A 12,768-nucleotide genomic window follows, 5' to 3' on the forward strand; every position below is an offset into this window, starting at 1 on the left:
GGGGGAGGCCGATACTAAGTACTTTGAATCAGCACAAGAAATAAAATTTCTTGAGGGAATCTCAGGAATTAGCAAGGCCTACCTTGTCTCGGGCTCAAGGTTTCAAAACCCTAAACATTTCATTTGAAAACAGAATGCCTCTCCCTGCTTGAAGCGGGCTACCTAGGAAATGTTTTCTCAAGACATGTTCAGCTCGCTTAGTCTTTCAGGCACTCCAATCCAAAGAAGCCTGGCCACTACCAGGGTGGCCGCAGACTTTGGTACCACTACACTTTTTTAGTTGTCCAGGCATCAGAATACAATCTGTGGGGCCATGCAGTCTGACACCCAGATCTGAAAGGAAGACCATGAGGTCAGAAAATGTACCCTGACAGTGAAGCGTGTGAAGCTATAAGACTGTGAAGGAGACCAATGCAAAGGAGCTGAGTACAGTGGAGACCCCAGAAAATCCAAGAGACCATTGATGTAGACCATTTGCTGAGGAAAGCCACAGGCTTAGAACAGAGATAATCTAAAGCAGTGGTCAGGTGTGCTATGAAGATTTGGAGTTTCCTTAGGCTACTTGTAAGACTACAGTCATTTGTGATCTCAAGCAGTTGATCTTCTACTACCAACATCAAAGCCAGTTCACCCGGCTAACCCACAAATTGTCGTGGATCTGTCTAGTGCTTCAAAGTTCAGGGGTCCTGTAGTCCAGAGGAAATGTTCATCTCTATTGAAAGCTGACACAGGCAATTATATATCAGCCAAGAGAAAAAAGAAGGTACTGGCACAGCCGCAAATGTAAAACAAAAAAACCCACAACTGATCCTTTGTTGCCCATATAATTCTGCTTTGATGTCAAATGCATCCACTTTACCTGCTGCATTTAACATCATTGCATGCTCCTGAAATGACAAATTGAATTCAGGATGCAGGTCAAATATATCACATGAGTAAGGGTATTCTGCATCCCACTGAGTCACTAAAATCTGCTCTGTCAGTGGCGGCTTTTTCTAAAAGAAATCTTGGGTGTGGCTCTCAGAATACCAAGAATTCTGATTAGTTGTATCTCTTTACAAAGCAACCTCACATCTCTTATGGTTCTCAAATGTTAAAAATTAGTTGTTTTGGCTCCTTTATCGTAATTTGTTTTCAGAGAATAATTTCACCAAATTTAACCTTCTGTTTTCCTGACAGTGAATCTCAGTCTTCATTAATCCCTCATTATTAACAAACCAACTTTACACATAACATGGGATAGTATGTAATGACTGAGATTTAAACAAAATAAACTGATAAGGATATAAGAAAAGGTACAATGAAAGAATCTTTTGCATTGTCTCCTTTAGTTCATCCACATACATATGTGGTGGGAATAATTGCAATCACATATAAAATGGAAAGATAAAAGGGAAAAATGCAAAATAGAGTACAAAATCCATGATGATCATGCTTCCTCCCACTGAAAGACAGGAGGCTGCCTATTGGCATAAATTTCAACTAATTATAGGCTGTCAAACATCCTGAGCTTCTCAGTATGTGTGTGGGCAGGTGCATTTCAGTGACCAGGAGCATTATAGTATCTTTAGCTGTCCCAGTTATTGAATCATCCCCTGTATCCAATTGCCAGCACAAACAGATGGCTTCCATTACATAAATCAGGTGTTAATTTTGTATAGCTGAGGATTTTATATTTAGGAGTTTTCCTTTTCATAAAATATCTCTATATTATAAGCTACTGGATTTCAAACACACACTTTTCAAATGTGCACATTTGAATAGACATTTTTAAACCTTCTTTTAACTCTATAGCATAATCTTTTGTGCCGGCCAACTTTTAATATTGAGTTGAATAAATTTTCATATGGCAAGGGCCAGCCAGATAGCTCAGAGGAGTAAAGTGCCTGCTTAGGCAGAGCGCAGAGGCCAGGGTTCCATTCCTGGTATACCTTGCTGGCCCTGCCCCTCCAGGGAGCACTGAGACTGTGGTTGAGACTGGGCGTGGTAGTGCACACCAGTAATCTCAGCACTTGAGAGGCTGAAAACAGGAGAATCACTATAAGTCTGATCTGCATAGTCAGATGCTGTAGACCCTGTACTAAATACATAAATACCTCAATGAGCAATTAAAGAAATTTGCACATGGCAGCAATGATTAAATTTCTGTTACATAACACAGAATTCAAACAATAACACACAAATCATTTGCACTGAGTTATGACAAATTATTTGAACCCTAAATTTGTTTAAGAAACTACAGACTTGCAAAATAAAAAAAAAATGTTGATACAACAGTCACCATTTTAAGAAATTTTGTTTTTTATACAAATACTTTTGAAGAAAGCAATAGCTAAACAAAGTAACTTAATTTCTAGTATGTCTTGAATTGTACATACTGATTTTGTAGCTGTTTAGAAATGACTAGACCTAAGGATGTTCCAGATGTTAGCATATTAATAATACATCAAAAATGTCGCCTGTGTTTCAAGATTGCTCTGTCAGTTATCAATAAGGGCTTTTGCCAGCCCCAAATGCAGTATTTTAACCTGCTCTTAGGTAAGTGAACTGAATTTTTGAGATCATGATTCCATTGAATACAAATCTGGCCTTGTTGGTATAGAGTACTGTACAGAAATTTAGACAATTTTCTATTATGGAAAAAATTATATCTTTCTATTTTCTTATGTAGACTCATGTGGTCTCATGTGGACTCATCTAGTCATGCCCTTGCACAACATGTGGGTTCTGTGGTACAAAGATCCTACAAAAATTCCCTTTTCACAGAATGCACAACCATAGTCTTAGAAATGGTTCACATAATTGAATCATAGTCTTAGAAAACTAGAATCTCTGTGTATTAGTTTAAGACTGTAAATTCAGTTAAAACCCTACACTCTGTCTCAGTTTCCTTTCCTTCTGAGAGAAAATATCCAATGCTTAAAGTTAAAAGAGAACAAGTTTATTTAACTCCAGCTTGTAGAGGTTTCGGTAACTAATTAGCTGGCTCCAAGGCAGGCTGGCAGAGCGGAGGGGTAACAGTTCATAGCGGCAAAAGACAACAAAAACAATAGACAGAAGGGAGAAAGGCATCTTTCTCTTCCTTATATTGGTCCAGTCTACCAGGAGTGGGTGGTGCCATCCTAATCCCTGGACTAAGCTAGCAGCATCCACTCTTAATTCCAACACTCTTGATCCTAGAACTAAATCATGAGTCACAGTCACACAGTCTGGATTCAGCTACCTCTGTTATTTATATTTTGCTAAAAGGAAATGGGATACTAATAACTAATTCCATCACTATTCAGTTGAGTTATTTTGTGTGGATTTTAAAAAGAGTTAGTGATCCCAGGGGTGCCTTGCCAGCCCCGCCCACAGGGCACACTGAGACTGCAATTGAGTCTGGGTATGGTCGCACATGCCTGTAATCCCAGCTCTTGATAGACTGTAAACAGGAGGATCACTATGAATCCGATCTAGTAGTGAGACCCTGAACACCCTGTAGACCCTTCCCTAAAATATTTTAATAAACTAAGTCCTTATGAAGAATAACTATCAGGCTCATTTTAAATAATGTTTAGGTTAAATCACAATACAACTAGTAGAAATCTTCTAAGACATCCTTGAAAGAATCCAGTAATCTTCATAGCCACAAAGCTAATACAGTTTAAATTGCAATTTGATTTTGTATTACAATTGAAAGTATTGAAATAAAAGAATTAAAAAATACAAGGCTGGGGAGATAACTGAGTGGGATAAGTGCCTGCCTGGCAAGCACAGGAACCCAGCTTTGATCCCCAGTACCTCCATAATCCTGGGTGTGCCATACTGGCCCTGAGAATTAGTGTGCTGGTGCACGCCTGTAATCAAGTGCTCAGGAGGCGGAGATGGGAGGATCACTACAAGTCTGAACTGCATGAAGAAATCCTGTATCAACTAAATAAATAGACAAACAAACATTAGAAACAAACACAATTCAAGTCTCACCAAGATTCTCCTGTGCCATTTAGGTTGTTGCTTGGTAAAGAACTAGAATTTTTAAAGTGCAATGGGGATATCCTGTTTGATCTAGACAAAATTGACACTGTGAATTCTCAAGTTAGTCTAAGATCCACATTACTTGAAGTAATTGATCTTGAACTGTGTAGCAAGATTTCATTTCCTCTGCTTGGAAATATATGATTACCTAAACAGTGGCAGATATCTTGAAATGGGACCCCAATTCCAAGTGAAAGCCATAATAAACAAATTTGGTCACTGCTAGATGCATGACTAGAGTTAATTAGCATGTTCAAAGTTTATATAATCAAAAGCAACAACAAATTTCACCCATAATAAGGTCCCTTGAGTAATATGCAAGGGAAGATTATATTCTTCCATTGTATACTATTGTGTATCACCCAAGGGCCTATAATATATACATATATTATATCCTCCTGTTTTCAACCCAGTGCTGGGATTACAGGCATATGTCAGGTCTTGGTGGCCAGCTGGACAGGCCCAGGATGGGGTTGCTGTGGCGTGTGGTGTCAGAGATCGAACCCTGGACCCTGCGCTTGCCTAAGCAGGCACTTAGTCCACTGAGCTATTTCACTGTCCACTACATATGGCAGTTTCTGAAGTTGTTAATTTTTATGTGATTTACAAAACTGTAGAGATGCCACCAATGATATGCTCTCCAAATTCAGCACACAGAAGGAAAGTGCTCAAAGGTAAGTGGCAGCACTTAGCTATCGGTGCAAGTGGCCTCAAATACCTTAGAGGATAGGAGGGGCACATTGGGGTGGGAGTGTTTGGTCAACGTATGCTTTTTGTAAATTTTGATCAACGTATCTTTGTCCATCATAGCTTTTCAGGGGATGAAATTGATGCCCAAATCACTAGACTTATGAATAATATATGGCAGACAAAAGCAAAAAAACTCAAGATTTAGTAGCTAAAACACATGATTTGAATTACAACATCAGAGAGTTGTAGGTTCTTATCCAATTTCCAGAAACTGGCTTGAATCTTAAAATCCAGTTTTCTTACTTGGAGGAAAGTTTGGAGCCTGCAGCTTTGCCCTTTCATAAATATGACTGCAAGCTCTCACTGAAGGGGCCTATGTGATTTATCAGAGTGCTAATGCATTGGAAAAAAGAAATACAGAGAATGTTCTGGCTTATTGAGCGTGAGCCCCGAATATCCAGTGATACACCAGTATCAAACATATTACTGTTGTTCACAAATAATTGACAGTGAGAACCTTGTATAACTGAAGTGCGAGAGAGATCCCTGAAAATATAAGAATGATTTTAAAGAGACTTTTAACTGGTACTATGTTCTCCTTGGACAATATATATAAGGCTGGAAATCAAAGGGAAATATTAGGAGGTGATTTTGTCAATATTACAGCTAATGAAGGGCACATTGGTATAATTACTTTTTCCCTTTCTGTTTCTCAGGTTTATTTGATTATCTGTTAGTTTCCAAAGAGTAAGTATTTCCACCAGAAAGCATAATAAAATTTACTGAATTACAAGATGAGCTTCAATAACAATTTCCTTAAACTTAGGATACTAAGTAAGAGACAAAGAAAAGGCTTACAATTAATCTGGAACATAACAAAATAGTGATTCTTAATTGTTTAATGCATTCAAAATTAGTGAAGCTACAAAGACAATGACATCCATTGCATTCCACCCTGCCAAGGAAGATACTTGAGGGTTAAATCATTATTTCACTAATAATTGACTTATACTAATGAGTAAAGAATCTCAACCAGCTGATGCTTTTGAAAATTCTGAGAGAAAAGTTCAATAGTTGTGAAAGAAGACACATGGGGCCAGGGAGGTGACTCAGTGGAAGGGCCTGAGTTCAGTCCCAAGTTCTGCCAAAAAAAAAAAAAGACATAGATATTTATTTTAAATTATGAAAATGCAGACCACTTTTTCCACATATATATTTTTGGCTGGTAGCCATCGAAGCTGGAAAATGGGCTAAATGTGTATAGGCAGGACTAGGCCTCAGTGCCTAAAGCCAACAAGCTACATCAGTCCTCAGACAAGCGTCCTAACTGGCTAATGTCAGTTATTAGCCATTAGGCAATCTGGTATCACATGGTACTAATTTTGCAAAGGTAGAAATAAAGGTCCATATTGTCACCTGTGGGGTCTTCTTGCCAACTAGGCAGATGAGCTACCACCTGACCAAGCTTTTGTCTTCTTGTCTCTTTTCCTCATTCCTGCCACCATTTCTCCCGGGTAGAATGGATCACACTAATACCCATGGATCCTTACAGTTTTTATTTGCATATACTAATTGTTTAGCCTTTTACTTTTTTCCATTTAAAATATATATTTCATTGCAAGTTAACTGCCAGTTTAGTTCTTATTTAAGATAATATTCAATGGGGTGAAACTGTGCCTGATTTTGAGTAACTGATACAGATTAGTAGTGACAGAAATGGATGCAGTGAGTGGGTTGGACATAGCTGATGGCAGCAGCAGTGATGTCAGAGTTATAAAAAGAAAATTCCCTGAAAATCAAGGTACTCAGAAGTGGGAGAGTGAAATGGAAAATGTTACTCCACGAAGTGAAAAGTTAATCTGAGATATCATACAAGTTGGTCAAAATAAATATGCAGATAATTGAAGGTGGGAACTGGTGCCAACCTGGTTAACACTGGTGCACCTCGCTTTTCCAGGGAACAGCCTTCATGAGAGTGTCTGGATAGCCTCAGAGAGAAAAAGGGTCCTGCGGAGACTAGATTCCTGGGACAAACTCTTCATACCGGCCCATTCTCCTCAACACAATCCCCCTCTCCCGGGGGCCCCCTGCATTTCCATGGAGTCCTTTCCAGGACCCACGGTCAGAAGGAAAGTACTCTGCATGGGCTCTTGGCAGGGAAAGAATAAACCAGCAAACTGGATATCTACCATGTCCACCAGGTGTGCCCCACATAGGCCACTACATCCCTGGTATGGGGAGTCCCTAGCCAAGCCCAGGGACCACATCGTACTTTGCCTGCCGGCTGGAGGAAGACGTTATTGAGACTGCTGCAGTTCAGTACATGAGAGTAACAACTAAGAGGGCTTTCTTCAGTCGGATCACAGCTAAAGTTCAGATGCGATGATCCTTCTTACAAAACTGACGCGTCCCGCACTCTGGGTGTACAGATGATATTTTGTTGCCTCTTTCTTTAAAATTCTATATGAAAACTAATACTTTATTGTAAGATTTTGTTTCTCCATAATATGAGCAAAGAAGCAAAAAATAGCAATTAGAAGGAAAAAAAGAGGGAATTGTGTGACATTCAGAAGTTACATTGTAGAAGTGTAAATAGCTTGGGGAACCAACTTCATTTGAAATATCTCTGGTAAAGTTGGCCTTTGTTGCTGTGGAGTGGCTTTAAAACACAACAAGTGTAGAATTGTATTAGTTACAATTTTAAATATTTGAAAGGGTGGGAAAATAATTGATCATGAATCTATGATGTTACTTTGGAATATATATGAAATTAATATTATTTTATCCTTTTTAAGTATTTAGTACAGGGTCTACAGGGTGTCACTTCACAGGTCAGACTCATAGTGATCCTTCTGTTTTCAGCCTCCCAAGCACTGGGATGGGATTAGAGGGTCACGCACCCATGCCCAGTCTCGTTTGCTGGCTCAGCGTGCCCCAGGGCAGGGTTGGCATGGCACGGCACGCTGAAGATTAAGCCCTGGTCCCTGAGCCTGCCTAAGCAGGTGCTTTAGTCCGCTGAGCTATCGGGCCAGCCCTATATTTGAAATTAATACTATAAGAAAGCTTTGATAATATTAGCTGCTGAAACCAAAGAAGAAATGAATAAGCACAATTTTGTCTGCATAGCACAGGAAATTTAAATAACTTTTTACATATTTTTTAAATGATGTGGTTGATATCTCATGGGGAGTACTATTTATGAATTAAGAATTGAGAATTTAGAGGAAAGTATATTTGATTTTCAATGTCTGTTGGTCACAAGATTAATTTTTCACATTTGTTATACCTCATGAGCTTTAGACTAATGATACATTTTATTCTTCAGCATATCAGTCAGAAGTTTTTGTTTTTTATAATGATTGCTAAAATTACTATCCACCGCCAGAGCATGCCTTGCATTTCATCTAGAGTAATGAGCAATACAAAAATATTTAAATACTACAAGAATTAAGCAAAGGAACAGCAGCATAACATTTAAATTAACTTCAGTGCAGGAACAACAGTTTGGCTTAACATGACTCCATTAGATGTGACCTTACTGGGAATGGACATACATTTGGCCAAGGAGGCTCATGTCACCTGAGGAAGCGCCCCCAGGAGACTGGCAAGTGAAGTTGTCCTTCGGTAACTGACTCAGAATCTTCAGTAGAAAGCCTTTCACTCCTGACTGCACAGCTGGGTAATTATGCATGCAATGCATGGCGGCTGGGGCCTGGGAGAAGGCATGGACTTGGTGGTTGGGCTTCCTTTCTTCGTGGGATACATAGTGTCAGCACACAGCATAGACTTCACATGCGAAGTTCTCAGGGCCAACGTGGACACAGTGTTTGAAGCTTCATGGCTTCTCAGGCCCCGCGTGTGCCTGTTGACTATGCCTGCTCATTTCTTCTGTGAACATGGGATTTGAAAGTCTTATTTGACAATCCTGGATATTGTGATCATTTCATTGCTGAGCACTAATGTGATGTCATTAGGTCCAGAGGGACCAGGTCTCTGCTTTCACAGATACATTATTTTAAGAGTGTTTCCTTATCTGTATTTGGGCCTCAGTGAAACATTATCTGTATCTCTTTTAATTTTGTCACTTATCTGCCTTACATATTTTTAGACATACTATCTAATGCCTTTATTTTTGTTCACATTCCAACTTGTTTATTTTTATTTTTTTTTATTTTCTATTGCTTTCAGGATTTGTAACAATTAGGGAGCCACACAATGTGTTCTATTTGCCATTTTCAACTAAAGAATGTGTCCAATTATTTTACATGATTAGGATCATGTATTAGTTTGAAGTATATTTTAAAAAGCTGGCCATACAACTCAGAGGACTAACGCGCTTGCTTAGGCAGGCTCAGGGACCAGGGTTCAATCCCTGGCATGCCATGCTGGCCCCGCCCCTGGGGATGCTCTGAGACTGGGTGTGGTGACACCAGCCTGTAACCCCAGCCCTTGGGAAGCTGAAAACAAGAGAATAACTGCGAGTCTGATCTGTGTGGTAAGCCCCTGTAGAACCTGTATTATATACATTAAATAAATAAATATAAAAAATGAATAATAAAAACTTCAGGACTCAGGGTATTTTACAAATTGTGCTAATGTATAAGTTTCACAGTTTACTTAATTTATTGGCATAGTTTTTAAATTTTTTAAAAATGTATTTGGCACAGGGTCTCACTGCACAGTTCAGACTCGCAGTGATCCTCCTGTTTTCTGTCTCCCCAGTTCTGGGATCACAGGTGTGTGCCACCATGTCCAGTCTTGGTGGTCAGCTCAGCGCATCCAGGGATGGGGCAGAGCAGCATGTGGTTCAGTGGATCTAACCTTGGCCTCTGAGCTTGCTTAAGCAGGCTCTTAGCCCGCTGAGCTAACTCACCTTCCATTATCTCAATTTTGAAAACTTAAAAATGAGTGAGATGTAAAGACCTTTTGCTCTACTTTGGCCTATAACTCAGGCAGCTACAGATAGGATGTTTGCTTACAAGCATTGCTTTATGTCAGGCTGTATCTCTGAAACATTTCGGTGTATTATTTTTACATAGTTCTTGTCAGAGGTCGTATCCCTAATGGAAAGTTTATAGGAAAATTCACAGTACCCCAGATATCCACAGACTCATCTACTTTATATTTAAATTAAGAATAATCCATTGTTCAATATATATATTTATTTTTCTTTTCCAGGTATTTATTCTGGCAAAAGAAGCCACAAGAGAAATTATATTTGATACAGAGGAAATAAAAGATAAATGAGAAGTTAATGTTCAAATTTAGCACACAGATGTCTCATTTCAGTCCTTACAGCAGATTATTCCAAGAGAAATACTATGTGAGCCACATAGACAGTGCTAAATTCTTTATAAGATGCAATTTCAAAAATGTAGAAGATCATTAAACAAGTAGCATTCAAGCAAACATGTACCCAACTTATGTCTGCATATAAGCAATGTAAAATATTATTGGTCTTTTTTACTTAAGCCATAAGTCTTCAAAACAGGGTCTGTGTTACACACACAAAACACATAAATCTGAGCCATTAACACTCCCATTTACACAACTGACACTCGTGGTTAGTGTTACTGTTTATATAACAGCCTTAGAAAGCACATGAAGTGTGAATGTCAAGGTTCTGCTAAAAACAGTAATTTTATGAAATATCTTGAATGTTTAAGCTTGTTTAGTAAGAGATGGATCTGATGTCTTGGATGTTGAGTGTTAGCCTATGTCACAGACGCAAAACATTTCCATACAATAGGAAGATTAGCCTTATCTTTCCAATAAGAGAGAGAGAGTGCTACCCCTAGTCTTTTGGGCATCAGGAGGCTGTGGGCTAAAACAGGACAGAGGGAAGCATGTGATCAGCCTGGTTGTTTCTTGGTCAACTAGCTGGAGATTTTAATTATGAAGAGAATAGGTACTAAGAACAACAGCAAATCATCAAAATACACTTCAATCATTTTGTGTTTATCAGGGAGGTCTTATGACAAAATATAATTATAACAAAATAGTAATAGCTGTATTGTATGAATGAACAGAAAATATAGCTCATCAAATGTGACAATAAGCCAAACCCTAGGAAGTGGTTGCCTGGCTGGCATGAGCTCAGCAGGCCCACGTTTCTGTAGGTGACCGAGATTGAGGATACGTGGAGGCCAGTGGAACCGAGTGCCTTCTCTGTGGGCAAGGACAAATGCCAGCACTCAGAGGGCCTTGGCCAAGCAGGTTGGCAGCAACAGACTAGAACACTTGCCTCAATCCAAAGACAGCGATAGGTTCACTTCTCCCTTCACAGGGCCAAAGATAAAATTCACTCATAGACCTGATCAGACCGCACAGTGGGGCTGTTCGACATAACACACAAAGCAAGGGCTGTGCAATTCAAAATTGCCTTGCAGTTTTGGGGAGAAAAAAAATGTCAAAAAAGTCTGCTGTTGTACACAATTACATTCTAGTTGAAGGAAAACTGACAGAAAATCAAAGAAAATCCCCCAAAAGAGACAGGCTTAAAGAGGCTGAAAGAAGCTTAAGTGAGTTAGCCAATTACATGCTCAAATTAGCAATTTTTATCTTAATTTTTAGATAATCAGGTATAGAAGAGAAGAAATGATTTATTTATTTATTTATTTGTTTGTTTGTTTATTTATTTATTTATTTATTTGGTCTTTTTGAGACAAGGTCTTGCTTTGCAGTTCAGCCTGGCCTTGAACTAACAGGTTTTTGTTTGTTTTTTGTGGTTAGTAGAGGGTCTACAGGGTCTACAGGGTCTCACTATGTAGGTCGGATTCCTAGTGGTCCTGCTGTTTTCAGTCTTCCAAGCTCTGGGATTACAGGCACATGCCACCATGCCCAGTCTCAATCGCTGTTTCAGCGAGACCCGGGGATGGGGCTGGTAGGGCAGAAATAGAGCACATGTAAAGTAGGAGCTAAAGAATGCACAGTTGAGAAAAGATCCACATTTTTGACACTCTGAATTTTTTTCTTAAAAAGAACCCTTAAAGATATATCAGAATTGGCCATGCACATTCATCTCAGGCTCCAGAGGGTGAAACTATAAAGCTGCCTGAAAGACTGTCTTTAAAAGATAATCCCTGTGTCCCTGTTCCCTCAGGACCAACTACAGAGGTATTTTCCCACATTCAAACCACCCTGGTGAAGATGCTGCTACGCTCATGGTCCAAGAGGACCTGGCTACTGCTCCAGATACTGGCAACCCTTGGTGTCATCTAAGTGACGTTGGTTCTGAAGATGTGTAAGTGAACAGTATAGGGCTTTGGTGTGCTTCACTCAGATTTTCAAGAAAACCTGAGTCAAAACAATATGTTACAGGGTCAGAATCACTGACAAGAACCTCTTCAGGGAGGGAATCATGAAGCTATGAGAATCAAGCTAAAGCTGCAGGGGAGACCCTAAAAAGTGGGAGTTGCCAGGAGCTTGAAATTTCTGTGTAAGTAATCCACAGCAAAGAGCCAAGTTAAAAAGAAGAAGTCACATGCCCTGTAGCCTAGCAAACACTGATGTCACAGAGGCAGGCTCTCTAGTGCTTATGGACCTCAGTTTCGATACTGCTTTGGTCTGACTTTTCCTATATCCCTCTTGCTCCCTGTGGGGTGGAAATGCTCACCCTGCTCCATTCTAATATGTGCCGTCTCTCATTTCAGCAATAAAGGTGACTGTAGCTACTGTGCATCCCAGAGGATGATATTAGATTTCCAGCAACTCTTGTTCTGCCAATGAATTTTATAAGCAGGGAAAGCACTCCCACTCTACTTCATATCCACATGTATAAAACCGAGCACTTGATTTTTGTAATTCATACCTCTCTTACCATTTCCAAACATAATTCATGCTATTTAGTTTGGTGATACTTTTAATAAATGAGGTGGCCTTGTACAATGTGGCGGGTCATCCAATGAGGCAGACATGAGTATGACGAAAGGCTAATATTTCTGCAGCAGACAAGCAAACTTCACATTTGAACTGTGATTTCAGGTTTTTTTCTGAGTCTCTAATGTGCCATCATAAAATAATTTCTTCTTTTTTATACCCTCTGTTGTTTTTTCATATATA

Source organism: Octodon degus, unplaced genomic scaffold (genome assembly GCF_000260255.1).
Source record: "Octodon degus isolate 3935 unplaced genomic scaffold, OctDeg1.0 scaffold00356, whole genome shotgun sequence".
NCBI classification, from domain to species: Eukaryota; Metazoa; Chordata; class Mammalia; order Rodentia; family Octodontidae; genus Octodon; species Octodon degus.